At 41.8% G+C, this 20189-nt stretch overlaps 1 long non-coding RNA gene across 6 annotated transcripts in view; it reads left to right on the forward strand.

Moving 5' to 3' along the window:
- Gm36904 overlaps positions 1 to 16182 on the forward strand; it is a 113068-nt gene extending 96886 nt beyond the window's left edge. For 4 of the 6 annotated variants that reach the window (XR_001779550.1, XR_865749.1, XR_865751.1 and 1 more), the window contains 2 exons: positions 13391 to 13497; positions 15874 to 16182. This is a non-coding gene — a long non-coding RNA (predicted gene, 36904). Of the gene's footprint in view, positions 1 to 286; positions 1652 to 13390; positions 13498 to 15873 lie in introns of those variants that run through there. The other 2 variants (XR_865753.1, XR_865752.2) reach the window with 2 other exon arrangements.
- Positions 16183 to 20189: the final 4007 nt, after the last annotated feature.

Consider the following 20189-nt stretch of genomic DNA (forward strand, 5'->3'; position numbering starts at 1 on the left):
CAGTGGAACACGGTGGTTCCGCCCTCAACACTCAAGGAGCTCAAAACAAGATTAATGGTGTTGCTAACATTTTTATATAGGCAGAGCTTTTAATGTTTAAGGATATCTCTTAAAACCATAAGCTCACATGTTTTTGTGTAAATTTAAGGCTTTCTTTTCTTTTTCTTTTTAATCTTATGAAAACTGTCAGAATCAAAATGGAGTTGCTCATGTTCAACCCTAGCACAAAACCAAACTGTGGCAGGTTGCAAAGTGGGGATCTCATGCACGCATCTGCCTTTTACAGAGAATTGTCGTGAAAGAGTCTGGTAGGATCTCAGCCTCCCACAGAGAACACATCTGAAGACACCAACCTTGGAGTAATGTCCTGTCTAGTGATGCCTGCGTCCAAGAGTTACTGAGCCTCCACAGCCTTCCTTCTGCTGCCTCTCGAAGCTTTCCTCCATCTCTACAATCAGACCCACTGTTTCCTGTATCATCTGTGTTCCAATTGTGATGCTCTGCTCCTTTGGATAAGCTCACTAATCCTTGGAGACTTTCTGTGTCTTCTCTTTAGGTGGATAGTCCCCAGCACAGTGTTAGCCTTTGGAAGGGCTATGAATATGTGTTCTCATTTCTAGACAGGCAGGTTGCATCATATCAATGATTCTGGTTTTAGGATACATAGAAGCCCAGGGCAGGGATATCAGCAAATGAAAAACCCATAGCTTCAGTCCTAAGTGGAAATGGCCTAAGGAGAGAGTTCAGGAAGATGGCACTGATTGGTTATCCACAACAACTGTGCGGACTCAGGCAGCAAACACTGAATGGCCGTGTTGTTGACAACATAGCGATTACCAATAGAAGTCATCTATTGGTCATTCTGAGATTTCAGCAGAAAGTCTGAGTTCAATAAATAATGATACAAACACTTGCTTGTTTTTTTTTTCCCCCAGGATATAACACTTGTTTGAACACCTCTCTAAAGGACATGGTGGCATTTTGTTTCTTTGTTTTGTTTTTGCCTGATAATAACCTGTGGTTTGAAAGGTTCACTTGTCAGGTGGGGATCTATCTACTGCCTGCCCCTAACCTGCCTCTCAGGTAGGAGAGGATGCCATTCAATGGTTAGAGGGATCTGTTGTCACCACTGAAATGATAATCTCTATGTTCCATCTAGATGACAATTCTATTCTGTTCTATTTTCCAAGTTTTTCCCTTTAAAAGTTATGACCCTCACTCTCTCTCTCTCCTCTCACCCCCCCCCCCACATGCATTCATACATGTCAAGCTGATGGCAAATGCTTTACCCACTGACTCATCTTCTCAGCCAAAAATTACCCATTTTAAAAACAGATAAACATACTGGCCATTAAATAGCACACTGAATAATCTTATAGAAAACGAAAAGAAAATACTGTCTACATCAGTGTTTCTCAACTTCCTGGTGCTGCAACCCTTTAATACAGTTCCTTAGGTTGTGGTGACACCCCACCACCACAAAAATATTTTGTTGTCACTTCATAACCATAATTTTGCTGCTGTTATGAATAGTAATATAAATATATGATATGCAACTTTCAGAGGGGTCACAACCCACAAGTTGAGAAACATTGGTTTACACCACTTGATTGTTTTAAAGAAAATTATAAAGATCTCTTAAGCACTAAACTGTGTGTTTAAGTCTTCATTTTGTAGTCATGCTCTGAATTGTTTAGACACATGGTGAGTTTGAAGCCTAGAGACTGGAAAAGACAGGGTGAGTCTAGAACTCAGAACGTAGACTGTGGTAAAAAGATGGACTCTCTCCCGCCTTCAGAGTGGAACCCTAAGATTCTGAACAACCGCTTGGCGATACAACCAGAGAGAAGGCACACACTTCATTACACTTTGAAGGTTGAAAGAGATAAAATAGAGACGAGGGTGGTCCTGGGTGCCAGCAGGCCTTTGAAAAATGTAAAACCATCCTTTCCCTGAAGTTTTAGCCAGAATACTATGATTTAGATAATTAGTCATTTTGTTATATGCTGTTGATTATACTTCTGTAATATTGGTCAATGTGATTCTTTAAAGCTTTTATTTGTTAAAATGCTTTCTGTACATCAGAAGCAAAGCAGTTGTTATTGAAAGGGGCAGAAGGGAGGGAAGGAAGGGGAGAGAGATAGAGGGAGAGAGAAAGTGAATACATGTCCCTGAAAAGAATTTAGATTTCATTACCACATTGAGGTCTTCAACAATCCAGTGGGGGCTGGCCTTGAACTCGTGCTTCTTTTGCCTCAGCCTCTCAAGTGCTGAGCTTTTAGGCATAGGTCATGATTCTTCTTTGTTTTGTTTTTCTTTAAAGGCTCAGACGTTAAAGGCTCAGACATCTCTTGAATGATAATCCTAAGTATTTGGTTTATGCTGTTCAGTGTTCTTCAGCATTGAGCCAACAAACACACACACACACACACACACACACACAGAGAGAGAGAGAGACACACACACACACTCACACACACACACAGGCACACACACAAACACAGACACAAATACACAGACACACACACACAGACACACACTCACACAGACACACACACACAGACACACAGAGAGACACACACACACACTCACACACACACAGGCACACACACAAACACAGACACAAACACACAGACACACACACACAGACACACACACACTCACACAGACACACACACACACATACACAAACACAGACACACACACACAAACACAGACACACAGACACACACACAAACAGACACACACACACAAACACAGACACACACACAAACACAGACACACACACACACTCACATACACACACACACATATACACCTTATCTCAAAGAAAATAATAGATAATTTATTTTGGAGCCAAATATGAGTGACCAAGGTCTAGCTACACAGATTTACCCCCCAAACACTGTGTTCAAATGTGGTGACAGTTTCATGAAGTTTTTACAGTAACACAACAGAGAAAGTCATAATATGTGAGGTGGGTAGGTCACAGCAAAGCAAGGAGACCTCACCTAGAGGCCTCAGGTACTGTGGGATGATGTTCTTAGCCCTGGGATGAGTGGGCAATCAGGATCTGTTTGCACATTCTAAAAGGATTTACCCAAAAGACACAGGATGCTAGATCATACCCAGAGGTAACTAATAAATGGCCATCTGAGAATTAAAGATAGCCCAAACGAATCAGGCTCTGGTCCTGCACCATCCCAACCTCTTCACAATCATTGACCGTCCTAATCAATTAATCAGCTTACTAGATAGGTATTCAATGTAGGTGTGAATTTTTTTCCAGGAACTTCAGCTAACAATTCTTTGTGTGTACAGAGATAGTAATACTTGTGACCAATGGATGAGGTTGCTAGTATCTGAATATAACTAGCCCAGAAGTATTGGCTGCCTCAGAATAAAAGGGTCACAGCTTTGTCCACCTTCATGAGCCATCTGGGCCACGCATATGTGCCATGGTCCACAGGCTGGACAACAAAAGTGCTATGTATTGCTTTTAACATGATTTGAAACATTTGCTTGTTTGTTGCTCATCCCTATGGGTCCTGAGTTAGCATACTAAGAGGAGTTTAGCTACCACTGTGTATTTGTGATCACACTAAATACCAGCACCATGACCCATCTCCTTCACACACTTCTGTCTGTGTCATCACTCCTTCTAACACGTGTTCTGATGGATCTGGAGTTATAGCGAGGTTAACAGCGAGGCAAACTCCTACAGGAGCATATGGAGCAAACTAATGTTCTAACTCTGTCTCTGGCTTTTGTGACTCAGTTCGACTTGAATGCTTGAAAGGATTGAGCTGAGGTAAGAAATGGGTCTGGAAACATAAGCCCAGACAGGAAAAATTAACTCCGTTTCTTCTGAACCATTTTAGCATTTAACATTCTGGGGAAAAAAAATGCAAACCAAACGAACCAAACAAAACTTTCCTGTTTAAACCTAAAGCTCAAAATTCAACATTAGAAGCCGCCATTTTTTATCTTTTGGTGATGGAGATATACAGTGCAACTAGGGTACTGTTGAGCCCACCCCCAGCTAGAGGGTTGCTGCAGTGAAGAAGAAAGCATATGGAATGGCCTTTGAAAAGTTGCTTTTAGGGGTCTGGAGAGATGGTTTAGTGGTTAAGAGCACTGACTGCTCTTCCAGAGGTCCTGAGTTCAAGTCCCAGCAACCACATGGTGACTCACAACCATCTGTAATGAGATCCAATGCCCTCTTCTGGTGTATCTGGAGATAACTACAGAGTACCCATATACTAAATAAATAAATACATACATAAATAAATAAATACTTCCTTAAAAAAAAGAAAGAAAAGAAAAGTTGCTTTTCAGGCTTGTGAAGATGATTTGGGGGTTAAGCGTGCTTACTGCTCTTGCAGGGAACCTCTATTTGGTTCCCAGCATCCACATAATGGCTCACAACTTCTGTAACTCCAATTCCAAGGACTCTGACACCCTCTTTCTAGGCTCCTGCATGCAGGTGGTGCTCATGAACACACACACACAATGAATAAATAAATAAATCATATTAAAATTTATCTATTTTAAAAGCAAGGTAGATTTTCAACCTTCACAGTGCATCAGAGCAGCCTGGAAACACAGATACCTGAAGGGTGTGGGAGGAGCTCTGGGTGTTATGTCTGTGATCGTATATGAGATTCTCAGTTATTTCTCAGCACCACACACACAAACAATACTTGAAGACTTTAAATTAGACATTAATTTTATGGAAAATGTCTTCGTAAGTCCGGGTGAGGCTGCTGTTGGTGGATGATGTGTCTTTTTCTAAAGCTCAATGGCACTGCGTGGTGCCACATATTGTTCTGAATTAATCGTGCCTTGGTTTCCCATCTATCAACTTGGATCCTTTGGAATCCATTCCCTACATAGGTTGAATCTGCCCTGAGTATTAATGGTCAGAAAAGCAAGCTGATGGGTCAATGGGTGATTCCATGCTCACCCAACATCTTTTGTCATAAACCTGATCATCAAAATAAAAATACAAAAATGGGATTCAGGAAGAGAGCATCACTTTCAATTGATGCTGTAACTTGTGAGATTTAGCTGGTATGACCTAGAAAAGTTAAAATCACATGGTTCACTCAAGAGTCCTAATGACAGGGCTGGAGAGATTGTTCAGGGGTTAAGATCACTTACTGCTTTTGCAGGGGACTCAGGCTCAGTTCCCAGTATCCACATGGTAGCTTACAACCTCCTGAAAGTCAGGTTTCAGGGGATTTGATTCTCCCTCTGGCTTCCAAAGGTTCCTGCATGTGGGTCATATATCCACACTCAGATACATTCAGACTCATTCAGGTGCGTGTGTGCACACACACAAGTACACACACAAATGCACACTTATCACTTTTTTTAAAAAATGAGTCCTAACAACAATGATAATGACGATGACAATAGTGTGATGTTAGTGTCTGTCAGATCCCATTTTGAGAGCTTTTGATCTGATAGGTGGAAGCATCCTTCCCCCACTCCTTTTTACAGATGAGAAAACCAAGGATCAGAGGGGTTGGTTGGTTGGTTGGTTGGTTGGTTGGCTTCTAGAGACAGAATCTCAATACAGCCTCAAGCTCCCAAGTATTGGATTACAGTCATGCATCGCAACACTTGACTCAGAGATATTGTTTATAATCAATTAATTTATTTTTTAGAGTTTCAAACTCTTTCTCAGGCCAGCATGGAACTCGGTGTGAAGCTGTAGCAGATGTTTAACTCACAGTAGCTTCTTATCTTAGCCTCCCAAGAAAAGGAGTTATAGGAATGACCCAGCACAATGGCAGACAGGTTGGTTTTAGAGTTGGTTTTGCTACTAACTGACTGAGCAAATGTGGCTATATTCTTTACTCTTTTGGGTTCACAGTTCTAGATTAGTGAGTCTTCTTGGCTGCCTTCAACTTGATGGGTTAGCAAATTTGCAACTCACTAGCCCCTAATGTTGTCTGACTTCCTATTTAATTTAGGCAGAAACACACCTCCTGCTACCTGTTGTTTGACTTGTGTTTTTCCTAAGCTTGCCCTCCTTTTGTCTCCTATCAACTCTGGTTCTGCTCCCTCAACCTCTTCTAGATTTGGGCAGGCTTCTCTTCTAGATGTAGCTAGCTTGTCTGCACGAATCCAACCTAGAATTGAGACCTGTTACTTAAGGGCCATGTACAAGTCTTAGAACACTAGTGCCTGAACACATGGTACTTCCTGAAACTACCACTGGTTAGAAATGAATGAGAAAATAATGAAAACAATAACAATAGCAACCAAATTACCTACCGGGCAGGGCTGTAGCACCCTAGGGAGAGTCACTGCCTCCTTCCATGCTGTCTTTTCCAATATCATGTTTTAAAGATTTATTTATTCTGTCTTTATGTGTATGGTTGTTTTTGCCTGCATGTAGGTATGCATACTACGTAAATGCCTGGTGCTCTCAGATGTCAAAAGAGGAACCGGAGTCACAGATAATTTCAAGTTACCATGTGGGTATGGGGAAACCCAGGTCCTCTGCAAGAACCAGTATTCTTTTTTGTTTGTTTGTTTGTTTGTTTGTTTGTTTGAGACTGGGTTTCTCTGTGTAGTTCTGGCTGTCCTGGAACTCACTCTGTAGACAAGGCTGGCCTCGAACTCAGAAATCTGCCTGCCTCTGCCTCCCAAGTGCTGGGATCAAAGGCATGCACCACCACTGCCCGGCAAAAACCAGTATTCTTAAGCACTGAGATATCTCTCCACCCTTCTCCATGCTGCCTGCCTTAATGGCATACTTCTCAGCCTTCCTAGTGCTGTGATGTTTTAATACAGCTCCTCACGTTGTGGTGACTCCCTCAACCATTAAATGATTTTGTTGCTACTTCATAACTGTCATTTTTGCTGTTAGAAATCATGACATGAATATCTGATGTGTAGGATATCTGATATGCAACCCCTGTGGGGTTTGTAACCTACAGTTTGAGAACCACTATCTTATAATGGCTATTGATTAAACAAACAAACAAACAAACAAACAAACAAAAACAAAAAACAACAAAAAATACTCTTATTCTAATGTATGGAAGAACACAGCATGCTAAACCAAGGCACCCAGTAGTGAAGGACAAAAAACAGAGTTTCACTCTACCTCCAGATTTGAAAGTATGGACCTTGAGATTGGAACAGTAGGAAACAAATACTCAAGAAACTTAGGAGATCTCTATTGACTCCAAACTCGGGACACTACAGCTAGGGAAGAATGGGCAGTCTTCTCCTCTATGATGACTTACTAATTCCAGAAAAGCAGCCACCCAAAGTAGATGCTGGATGTAAAAATAACAGATTTCTAAAGTACCCAGGTCTTTGCCATCTGTCTCAGTTAGGGTTTTACTGCTGTAAACACCATAACCAAGGCAAATCTTAGAAAGGACAACATTTAATTGGAGTTGGCTTACAGATTCAGAGGTTCAGTCTGTCTTTGTCAGGGTTTGTATTCCTGCACAAAACATCATGACCAAGAAGCAAATTAGGGAGGAAAAGGATTTATTCAGCTTACACATCCACATTGCTGTTCATCACCAAAGGAAGTCAGAACTGGAACTCAAGCAGGTCAGAAAGCAGGAGCTGATACAGAGGCCATGGAGGGATGTTACATACTGGCTTGCTCAGCTTGCTTTCTTATAGAACCCAGGACTACCAGCCCAGGGTTGGCACCACCCACAATGGGCCCTCCCACCCTTGATCACTAATTGAGAAAATGCCTTACAGCTGGATCTCATGGACTCATTTCCTCAAGAGAGGCTTCTATTTCTGTGATAACTCCAGTTTGTGTCAAGCTGACGCGCAAAACCAGCCAGTACACCATCAGAACCTTGAATTGTGTGGTTTTCTATTCGGCATATGCAAATCCTTGGGGCGGGAGTCACAGGGTGTTTGCATGAAGAAACTGTGTCCAACAGGTCAGAGAGATGTTTGGAAGTATTCTCAGCTGTGTATGCCCACCTGACAGTTCTAACACTCCACTTATTTTACATGAGGCCGTGAAGTGTGTGGACTCCTCCGAGTATTCAAGTGACTCACATCAGTGAAGGCGGTAAATATGTTGGGCCAAAACACCATCGGAAACATCTTTGTCAGCAGGGAGCAGAAGTTGTATTAATTAAAATGTTCTAAGAAGGTACAGGGTGCACTCCCCGACGAGTCAGAAGACTATTTTAATCCTAATTAAGATGTTCCTTCCTGGCATCTCACAACACAGAAAATTGGAATTAAGAAGTTGATGACATTTCTAGAAGTAGGGTCAGCAGACTCAAGAATGGATCCCTCTAGCTCAGAGCTGGGCATATGTTGTTAAGAAGTTACCATTTTTAACAAATTGGTGTTGGTCCAGGGTCCTCTCCATGTTCATAAAGGGGAAGGTTCTGAGGGAAGGAGTCAGAAACAGGTCAAACTCAGGTGCAAGAAATGGAAGACCACAGTGAGAAATAGCCACAGGCCTTATAAAGGAAGAGTATGTTGAATGGAGGGAGTGTCCCCAGCTAGTGATATAATAGGGACCATTGCCCCGTGGTCTTAGGACCTCAGTGTACAGGCCCCAGTCTGGGAAAGTATAACTAGAAATTCACCATCACATCTACGTGAGATTATCAGCAATGGATGCACTTCAGAGCTTAGTGTTTCCTGTATGGCATCTGAAAACCCAATAAATCTCTTGAAATCTCTGAGTGTCCGGCATCACATACATAGATGGGTCACGGGTCTGGGATTCTCATTGTGAGCTGACACTCTACCTAGAGGTCAAGGATTTCATAACTAACAGTTTGATGCTAATGGGTGCAATTTACTTTATCTGAAGGCTGAAGTTAGATAATCCAGGGTCAGCAAATTAGAGGTGGTTTCATGGTTCTTGGACATTCCTTCCTATATGCCTGGTAGGCCATCTGTCTTCAAATGTCAACAAGCTTGTCCTCTCCTCCCAAGAATGATGAGAGAAGAAAGAATTGGGGGGGGGGCGGGATCCATTAGATTAAGCATCAGGGCTTCTTAATAGAAACTTCCTAAATGAGAAAAATGAAAAAAAAATAGGGTTTGGTTTGTAGCAATGTGGAGCACTGAGATTGTGGGCATGAAAATACTTTTTTTTTCCTTCCAATTTTAAAGCTGGAAGAGCATATGAATAAGAGTGGCTTGTGTTGGCACCAGTGGAAATGACATTTGGGAGAGTAGAAAAACTAGATTCTAGCCGGAGGACTAGCCCCTGAGTTTGCTTCGTTTGACTGGGAGGTAACAAGGGTGGTGGGTCTCACTCTGCCATCCAGGCACATGCTTGGCTAATACTCTCCCGAGCAGAACTCAGAAGCAGGAAGGATGGGAGATAGAACATATCCACTAATTTGCATGTGAAACTCTGTCCATTAAAAGACCAATAAACAGGCAGCCTAATAGGACATTATGTGGCAGATTACTCTAATCGGCTCACCATATTGATTTCTGAGCATACTCAATTTGTTTATCAGAACAAAGTTTATTCTCTTTTAATTACTTTGGAAATCTGATGCTGCGTTCCACGGCGTTTGTCGGTGTATAATTTTTACATTGTAGGAGATCCTCTACCACAATTAATACTGAGCCAGTTCTGGTGAGCTGTTTTACTATGATCCAGGTAACACTGACCAAGTTCATGTTGTCAAATATTAAAGTTGGGGTTGCAAAAAAGATGGACAGAGAGATGTGCTATCACCATAAGGGGGATATTTGCCTGGATTCAATCTAAATACGTCTCAAAAAATTGTAAAATAGAATCTACCAGCTCTAACTAATGAGCACAAAACTGCATTGATTTGGCCCAGGGTGGACAAATAGAACATCTGGCATATTTGGCACCAATGACACAGCTGGCATTGTTGGAAACGGTTCTGCAGAAGGTACAGATGCAGAAATGGGAGAATTGGTACAAACAGTGCAGATGGAACAGTTGGAACAGATGACAGTGGGCAGAGCTGGCGATGCTGGCACAGGTGTCATAACCTCAACAGCTGGCACAAGTTGTGACAATCCTGGGATTTCTGAGTGCAAGGCACATGTTCGTGTTGGCTGGGGCTGCGGCGAGATAAGAGCATTTTATAATTAGTAAATGTGCCATTTAAAAAAGAACTTTTCCCCCCTCCATCCTTAAGGACGTCCACCTCCAACTGTCGGAGCTTGGAATGCAGACCGTTTCTGCAAATTAGAATTTCCCCGAGAAAGCCATAATTGATAAATACAGATTTCATAGAAGAGGCAATTAGATTTTTGCGTGTGTGTGTGTGTGTTCTGGTACTGATGAAATTCATGAATGGAATTTCTTCATAGGAGTTTTGTGGGAAATAAAGGTCAGATTTTTGGAAGTGAAAGTGAGCTTTGCATTTAAGTGAAATGTATTTGTTATCAAATTAGAGGGTTATTTGTTTCTGGAGCAGAATGAGTATTTCCCATTTGTATGCAATTTCCTGTAGAATCACACTTGAAGATGGGGTATGAAAATTGGAAACCTGTCTACAGAACAGGTTGGAAAAAGAAGAAAAAAAAACCCACACTGGAATAGAAAATATGGAGAAAGGATGATTTGACAGTCTCAAATACCAGTGGGACTTGGCTCTGATTTTATTTTAAAATGCTATAATTTGGGGCTTGAATTAAGAATACAATATAGCATAATCTTTTGGGGAATGATACTTTGTATCAGACGAAAAGTTGAAAGAACAAAGCAGCTTATTAGTAGCTACTGTGTGTGTGCGCGCGCTCATGTATGTATGTATGTGTGTTTGTGTGTATGTATGTATGCATGTATGTATGTCTGTGTGTACATGTGTGCATGCATGTCTGTCTCTCTTTCTCTCTCTTCCTCTCTCTCTCTCTCTCTCTCTCTCTCTCTCTCTCTCTCTCTCCGTGCATGCATGTATGTGTGTCTGTGTGTGCATACATGTGTGTGTGCGTATATGTATGTGTGTGTGTCTGTCTGTCTGTCTCTCTCTCTCTCTTTGTGTGTGTGTGTGTGTGCCATAGAGTTTTGTAGAGGTCAAAGGACAACCTTTCAAAGTTGTTTCTCTCCTTCTACTGTGTGGATCCTAAGGATCAAATTCAGGTTGTCAGGCTTGGCATCGAGTGTCTTTACCTGCTGAGCCATCTCAGGATCCATGTTTTACCTCAAGTCCTTTTTATTATAACCCAAATCTGTTCCCCTCATAGGAAAGCTTTAAAAAAAATTGCCTAATTGTAAATAATAAAGACGTAATAAGGGAGTAGATACTGGGTTTTAAATTTTAAATAACGATTTCTTGAATATAGTAGGTGCACCTTGAATTCTTGTTGGATAAATGAACCTATAGTTTAAGTAAATATCAATATTCAGAATTTTTAAAAAGCAATAACCAGGCTCAGGAATGACTAGCATTCTGTTAGAAGAGAACAAGGCAGACCAGCTTGCAGTCTTGCTTAAGGCCTCTGACTTTATCATAAGAATCGTTACATCTCACACTTAGCTCTGTTCATCCCCTGAAGGGCAAGCACAGATGGGGACACTGGCTGACATCACCACCTCTATATCCCCGGGTAAGCCCTGAGCTCTGAGTTTTTTTACATCTTCCAGTTTACCCTGAACCAAAAATCAGTTTCTGTCCATCACTACTGCAAAATAACAATTTTGAGACATTTTAGGAAAGACAGCACTTCCAATAAGGATAAATTGTCTCTCACAGAATGTCAAGTTCATGGCCACCAAAAACATGTGGTCTTGGTTTCCAGATGTCTCTGCATAGTGTTACATATAAGTAAAAAACATGGTCTAAAGCCATTTAAACATGTCTGATTTCAATTTCCCCATTATTATTCCTACTTTGTTCTAACCTCTTGTTGAACCAGTGAAACTGTTCTTTGCTTCTCAGAGATTTATTTCTACCCATTTTATAAAACATCTTTTGATTGAGCTAACAAAAAAAAAAGTTTCTGCTTAGAACAGATAAAATACATCCATGTGTTGCCTGTATATTTTTGCGTATGACAAAGAGCCGTGAAGAGATGGGAGAGAAGGCAAGAGGGCTTGCTGTTCCCTCTGGGCACGGAGATGGTGACAGATGGGTCAGCGCACAGGAACAGGCTGGAAGTGTCCATCTTCGCTTGATTGAAACACTACTTTGTGGCTGGGACTCAGATGATCATCGCTTCTAATCAATAAGTATCCTATGAAAAATGATCTGTTCAAGTGCAACCAACAGGGGTGTCTCTGGGCGTTGGCATTTGAGGGGTGGGCAGAAGTTTTTTTCAGGAGGAGGAGGCTGGGGGTAAGCCATTCCTTTGAACCTCTGCCTTCTTTAGGAATTAAAGGCAAATGAAACATGAAAGATGCAATCTGCTGCAGAGATTTCATTCCTCTGTCACTGTCCCCGCCGCTGTCTATTTGTAAGCACATTGAACTTTCCTATTTATTGGCGTCTCATCTTATGTAAATGTCCTTTTCCTTCTGTCTGCTCCAAGACATGGGGATGTTCTTTTGTTCCACCCTTCAAACAGTCGCTCTGTGTTATGCCTCTCTGCCCTCCCTAGAGGGTTTGGGGAGCTGTGTGTGCTTGGATTTGCAGGGTGAGGTGTGAGTAGGGGTCCTTTTATGTACAGCAGCTCTAGTCCTCTGCACATGATAACTTGAGATACATGTTTTCCCGGGTATGAAAAGAAATCTGTTGTATTGGGGAGCTAGTGAATAAAATTAAGATGGCATAGCCACCTAAAATAAATCGTTAGCACAGGAAAACAAAGACCCTAGTGAAACTGTACATAAATTATGCTTAAAACTTAAGGCACATTTATACCCAGACATCCTCTTCTATCTTCCCTGTGTTCTCCAAGTATATCACTCACAAACCCTAAACCCCGGCCAGCCCCAGCTCTCCTGAGTGAAGAACTCATGCATAGAGTGGAGGTCTTTCCCAAGAAAGTGATATTTTCCCTCCCTTCATCTACCATGGAAGGCTGCATGTTGACAAAGATGCACAGATTGGGGTTGGATTGTCACTCAGTGGAAGGAATCTTGCCTAGAACACTTGCAACCCAGGATTCACTTCCGAGCACTACGTACACACAGATACAATGACAGAGCAGAGCTATAAAGCGTCTTGCTCTCGTTGGAAGCAGGGAAGGAATAACAAGTAAAACTTAAGTGAGATGTTGTTATTGTTGTTGTTGTTGAGATAGGGTCTCATGTACTCCAGGCTGGCCTTGGGACTCACTATTTAGCTGAGGATGACATTGAACTCCTGGTCCTCCTGCCTCTATCTCCCAAGTGCTGGGATTACAGGTGTGCACCACCAGGTGCAGCTCTAGGTGGGTTAGATACAGCGGGTATGTATCATGTTACTCTAATCTGATGGCTTCTCCTTTGCAGGGCACCCCAGAGTCTGGGATTCCGAGCTGTGGTTATAGCTATTCGGGAGCAAGGCTGAGCCTTCTACTGATAGGAAAAGAGGAAGAAGAGACTGCACCACTATCTTGGTAACTGCACTTTCTCCTTTCCTGTACACTCACCACATCTTTAAATTGGGCAAACATGTCATCACTTGGGGTATGGCCACTGACACTGATATCACCAGGCTCTGCAGAGGTGTCACCTTCCTTAAGCTCAGAGAGCAGGAGATGAGCTCTTGTGGTCTTGTCTTAGTCGCTGTTCTATGGCTGTGAAGAGACACCACGACCACAGGAATTCTTATAAAAGAACTTGCTTACATTCAGAGGTCTATTCCTTTATCGTCATGGCGGGCAGCATGGCAGCAGGCAGGCAGACATAGTGCTGGAGAGGTAACCGATTTCTCCATCCAGATGTGCAGGCATCCGGAAGAGAGAAAACCACTGGGCCCAGATTGAGCATTTGAAACCCCAAAGACAATCCTCAGTGACACTTCCTCCAACAAGGCCACACCTCCTAATAGTGCAACAGCCTGGTGACCAAGCCTCTGAATCTACAGGCCTGTGGAGGCCATTCTTATTCAAACCACAACATCTTATTTATCCTTTACTGCACACCAGAATAGTTCAGAATTGAGGTTGGGCTATTTTTTCTGTCCAGCTTAGATTGACCTTAGTAATAGTGGTTTAACGGACCACTATTCTCCAAAACTATGGCATAAGTATCTTGGGGGGTGATGTGAACAGATTAAATAAAGTGTAACACATAGACTCTTTTAAAAACATTTCAGGAGGTGGAGTGATGGCTCAGTGGTTAAAAGCACTGACTATTCTTTCAGAGGTTCTGAGTTCAATGCCCAGCAACCACATGGCAGCTCATAAGCATCTGTAATGGGATCCAGTGCCCTCTTCTGGTGTGTCTGGAGAGAGTGACAGTGTACTCACATACATAAAACATTTTTTTTTTTAAAGTTTCAGTGTGAAAAAAATTAAACACACAAAAGAAGTAGACAGTGATTGATGGATCCCATAAGTGTCACCTGGGTCAACATGTAACATTTTGTAACTTTGTTTCATTTCTCATCCTGCCCCCCCTTCCCCTCCCCCCCTTCCCTGGAGTATTTTAAACCAAACTCCAAATGTCATTTCACTCTGAAATTCTATCGTCTTCATAGTTACTGAGCAGAGGCAGCTTTTAAAAATCCTAACAATCAAGTGATGACAAGACAGTGTTCTGTTTTGTTTCAGCACCATCTGATTTCTGACCCACCTTGAGAGTTAGGCCCCTGCTTATCTCAAAGGTGTGTTAGTGTGGCTGGCTGTTTCCATCAGGACCCACCAAGGTTTACTGTTTCTTGTGTTTGTTTCTTTTATATTTAAATTTTAAAAAAGTATTTATTTATTTGATTTATTCATTCATGTATTTATTTAGAGTGTGTGTGGGTGTGCATGCCCTGTGATATTCGCCTCAGTGAACTGCGCTTAATTCACTTAATATGATTATTTCTAGTTGTATTCATTTTCCTGTTAATGAAATAACTTCATTCCTGGGGGGGGGGCGGTATATGTATTTATGTACACATACCACTGAGGTCACAGGACAACTTCTGGTACTCAGTTCTCTTTCTCCTCTATGTATGTACCATAGATCAAAGTGTTTGTTTCTTTTTTTGTTGTTTGTTTTGTTTCGATTCATGGATTCCTTGGATGTACCAGGTCTTTGTGCCTAGGCTTTTAAGACTGTCTGTTGCTTTGAATATGAAATTCTGGCCCCTGCAACTTCCTCCTCCCCCCCCCCCCCGACAACCCCCCGACCCTCCCCCAAGAGCTCCTGTGTTTGAGCAGTTTCCAGCTGGTAACGGGCTGGTATGTAGTAGACGCTTTTGAACACAGGGTACAACTGACAGATACACAGTCATGGAGGGGAGCTTATGATTTATAGCCCGTTTTGAGCTCTCTCTTCTCCTGGTCTTCTGATATTTTAGAGTCCAGTTACGTATTCTCTTTGCCAAGGTTTCTCCAACATGGTGGATTGTATGCCCACAAACCTTGAGCCAAAACAAGTCCTTCTTCCCTTAAGTAGCTTTTGTCTGGACCATGAGAAAAGTAACTATTACAGCCTGCTCCCCCATCCCACATGTTTTTTGTAATGACATTTCTGCAGGTACTTCCTGCAAACTGATGTTTAGATCTTGAGGCCAACTAGGTGCAGGGCTGATTTTTAGACCAGAACACCTCATAGTTTGTGCTGGGTATCTGTCTCTTAGAGCATCCCTGTGCGAGGAGCAGACTACCTGATTCTCCCACTTTCCCTGATGTTAAGATTCCTCGGGGAGTCCAGATGGCACGGAGTCTTGATCATTCAGCTTCTTTCCACACACGCTAATTCTGTCTCAGTATCTTCGTATAACCACCACGGAGCCCTTTAGTTGTAAACAAATAATTCTTTGATATTCACCTTCCTAGCAGCTGCCGGCTGGTTCTTCTTCGTTGTCAATGTCACTGGATCTGAAGTCGTCTAGGAGACACACCTCTGGATGTTTCCTTGGGAAAGTTTCCAGGGAGGTTTAACTGAGACAAGAAGAGCCACCCTGAATGTGGGAGTGGTGGGAGTCAGCTGAGCGTTCATCTCCCCTGCTTTCTGACTGTAGGTACAGTATGACACACATGCCCCAGCTTAAATTCCGGCCAGCTCCCCCACCTTCCCTACCACAGTGACCTGCTCCCCTTCTTAAACCATAAACCGAAGTAAATAAATCAGTCCTTCTTCCCTGATGTTTCTGTGGTTGTTTGTCTTAGCAACAAGAAAAGTATTTGATGTGTTACCACCAAGAGACAGTGTACTGGCTAGTTTTGTGTCAACTTGACACAGCTGGAGTTATCACAAAGAAAGGAGCTTCAGTTGAGGAAATGCCTCCATGAGATCCAACTGTAAGGCATTTCCTCAATTAGTGATCAAGGGGGAAAGGCCCCTTGTGGGTGGTACCATCTCTGGGCTGATAGCCTTGGGTTCTATAATAGAGCAGGATGAGCAAGCCAGGAGAAGCAAGCCAGTAACAAATATGCCTCCATGGCCTTGCATCAGCTCTTGCTTCCTGACCTGCTTGAGTTCCAGTCCTGACTTCTTTCAGTGATGAACAGCAATGTGGAAATGTAAGCTGAATAAACCCTTTCTTCCCCAACTTGCTTCTTCGTCATAATGTTTGTGCAGGAATAGAAACCCTGACTAAGACAGGACAGTGTCAACTTTACACACACACACACACACACACACACACACACACACACACACAGAGGGTTTTTTTTTCCCGTAGCATGTTGTGTATGTGGATTTGTCATTTATGTGTATCACTGGAGGCTAAATATAAAAACTAGCATGTTTTTCATGTTCAAATGCTCAGGCTATTTGCAAATTGACCAATGAGGTCACGGAAGAATCACGTAGCAATTTCAAGGTTCACGTTGAATATCTGTAGTCTGGTTAATCTCAGCTATATTATTGCAAACAAAGTAAGTTGACTTGTAGCCTCTTCCCAAATAGTTGATATTGTTGTCTGATAAAGCCTTCTGCCCTCATGAACTGAAGTAACCTTCCACAGTGTTACTTACTACTTAGTAACTCATCATTGATTATTAAATGTTGATTGTATTTCAGTATTTCAGGTAATAAATTGTTTGATATTTTACTTCTCATCACTGATAAATAAATGGAAAATAAAGCAAAATGTTAAGAATTTAAATGGCAGAATACTTCCAAAGTATAAATTTCAATTTCAAGATTGAAATCTTATGGGAAAATACCTAGTAAATTTGATTGTTTGAACTAGATTACTGCTGGATAAATTTAAAAAGTATATGCAATTGAGTATCTTACTAGTAATTTTAATTTTTAAGCTTATTATGATGATGATGGTTTTGGTGTTGAAGATTAACCCTCGGTCCTCAAAAATGCAAGCACATACTCTACTCTCGAGTTACACACTTAACCCATCAAATTTGTTTGGAAATCAAAGCATTAATATCACTGGGTGATGATTAATGAATACAAAATTGAATTTTTTTTTCAGTGATGTTTGATAGTAATTCTATCTGCCTTCAACGACGATAAAACATCTAAGGCTTGGTGAAACCTTAAGTATGAGGTATCTGATGTCTATATGAACTGTGAGGTTTTGTTCCCATCATGCCATTAGATCACCACTACAACCTGATTGAAGGAGGCACATCTCAAAGGAGAAAGTTGATCTAGTCGAGGATCTGATAACCTGCACGCGGTCACATGACCAAGGGACTGAGAGCCCTGCGCTCAACCCCATTTGGGTTTCAGGCAGCTTGTTAAACCTTGCTTTCACCTACGGACACTCTGAGGCTCAATCTATACAAGCACAGTGGGAGCTCCTATCGGAGCCTATTCCACCCGCTTCAGGCTTGCAGGAAGTCTCTGTGTTAGAAGCTTCCCGTGATCTATTTTCAGTTTACTTGATGGAGGACACACGCAGTTGACTTCAGTAATTCTTACCTCCCTTGGGCATCTCTAACCACACCTTTTTTCTTTTCCCTTTCCCTCACTCACCGGAACTTTATGTGGATTTTTTCCCCCCTTCCTACCGAGAACAGAAAAAAAGTTGGAGAGAGGCAAAGGCTTTTGTAAAACGTTCATAAGATCCTCTAATGTGAATCTCTCCTCTAAAATATGAAAAGGCTTCTCCTGGCCTCCGTCTGTGCATTTCTCCTTCATGATGTTCTGACAGTCTATGCTGGGAAGGATTTTTTTTTTTTTTTTTTTTTTTTTTGGCTAAGCTCCACAAGGTTTAACATGAGTTATTCTATTGCCTTGTTCTCTCTCTTGCTCCTGTATTTAAAAAAAGGCACTTAGAAATCACTCCAATTATATATATTTAAATGGCTGTAATAGAGATACACTTTTGTGTGTGTGTGATGTTTTCTTAACCTAACCACAGCCATCTACGCTTATTGAACTTGGGAAAGGGTGTCTTTTCATTTGCCAGACTTCCATATTAGATACAGAGAAAGAACATGGTGTTTTGAGACAACTGCTTAGGTGAATTTCAGAGGAAGAACTTGAAGTCACCGTGGCTGCGGAGGGAAGGGAGCAGACATCTTCCTCCTCAGAGTTCTATGGCTTGAGATTACTATCAAAAAGATCTTCCCACTTGTTTTGAGTACTTAAAAACAAAAACAAAAAGAAAAACAAAACAAAGTGAGAGATAGTTAAATTTGGGCAACAGCAACAAAAAATCAGAAGGAGATCAAAGGAAATGCCTTTCAAGCAATTGTTTAAATACAAGAGTGTGATTAAAAATAGAACAAAAACAAACTCTGAGAGGAGTCTTTAATCAAAACAAAACACCGTGGGGAGAGCAACTATTGGCCTGTGATTAGGAGTAGTCTGGGGGAGGGGCTGGAAAACCAGGCTACATTACCACCCCTCTCTGACAGTCTTTTTAGTGTGCCCCTGTGAAAGAGTACACTCCCTTAAGAGAGCTGAGATCTTTTTATCATCTGACTGGAATTCAGGCCGTTTCTTCTTCCCTCTTTCCCTTCTCGGCCCCCATCTTTGCCATGACAGACTGCATTCAATAATTGCCGTCTTTTGTAATTGTTCTATCTCCAAATTGGCTGATTAGGGGTAGAGACACAGCTGCCCATCAACATGGTGAAAAGTGGCTGAAACCACCCTCCCCTGAGCTGGGGAAAGTTAATTGCATTTTCTCAGGCTATCCCAGGAGGCAAGGCACTGGGGAGGCCTCCGGGAATCCCTGTTAATGCTAGTTGTTGTGTTTTTTGTTTGTTTGTTTTATTGTTTTGTTTTGTCTTTCTGAGCATTTCTGCTTGTAACCTGGGCGGGGCAGGGAGTGGGAGGGAGAGAGGATGTAGTAAATAGCGTGTTAATTAGATTTGCAGATGAAATTAAATCAGAAAGAATTGCAAACTCACAATTCAGAGTACGGTGTGGGATTTCTGAGGTTAAAGATACCGGAGGATCAAATGAAGTGAGAAGGGAACCAGGCAGGTTAGCTCCAGTGCTGTGGGGGGAGAGGGCCTGCAGATGTAAGCACAGACAGAATGGTGCAGGAGACAGAGAGACTGATGGGGTGGAAGACAACACATTAGACGTGTTTGCAATATGCTGTAGAAGCTAATGTGATTTAGGACTGTATGTGCAGAAGCATCACACCATGAGGGAGGCATGGGGGAATTTAACGCATTTGGCAAGATCACCCCTGGAATATTGTGCTCAGCTCTCAGAAGGAGGTAGCTAGGAAGGAAGAGAGTAAGATCAGCACAGGACAGCAAAAGTGTCAACATGTGCTGGCTGGAAGATCATGAACTGTGCCGCTCCCCACGTGACTCGGCTCAGAGGAGTCACAAGCATGGTACACTTATTTTTAAGACTATTCTAAAAGACTCTAAATCAGTGTGTCACAGAGATACTTACACATCAGGTTTTTTTCCCCTCAAGACTTCTCATAATAGCTAAATTATGGAATCATTATAAATGTCCATCTAAGGAGGATAAGGAATATGTACTATCTATCCAGATATAGAGATAGCGATAGATAGATAGATAGATAGATAGATAGATAGATAGATAGATAGATAGGTAGATAGGTAGATAGGTAGATAGGTAGATAGGTAGATAGATAGGTAGATAGATAATGAAGCTTTTAAGCCACAAAGAAGAAAGTCATATAATTTGCAGGAAAAAAATGGATATGACTGAAGAGAAACTAAACCAATCACAAAAAAGGCAAATACTA

The sequence above is a fragment of the Mus musculus genome, chromosome 1 (genome assembly GCF_000001635.26).
Source record: "Mus musculus strain C57BL/6J chromosome 1, GRCm38.p6 C57BL/6J".
Taxonomy (NCBI): Eukaryota; Metazoa; Chordata; class Mammalia; order Rodentia; family Muridae; genus Mus; species Mus musculus.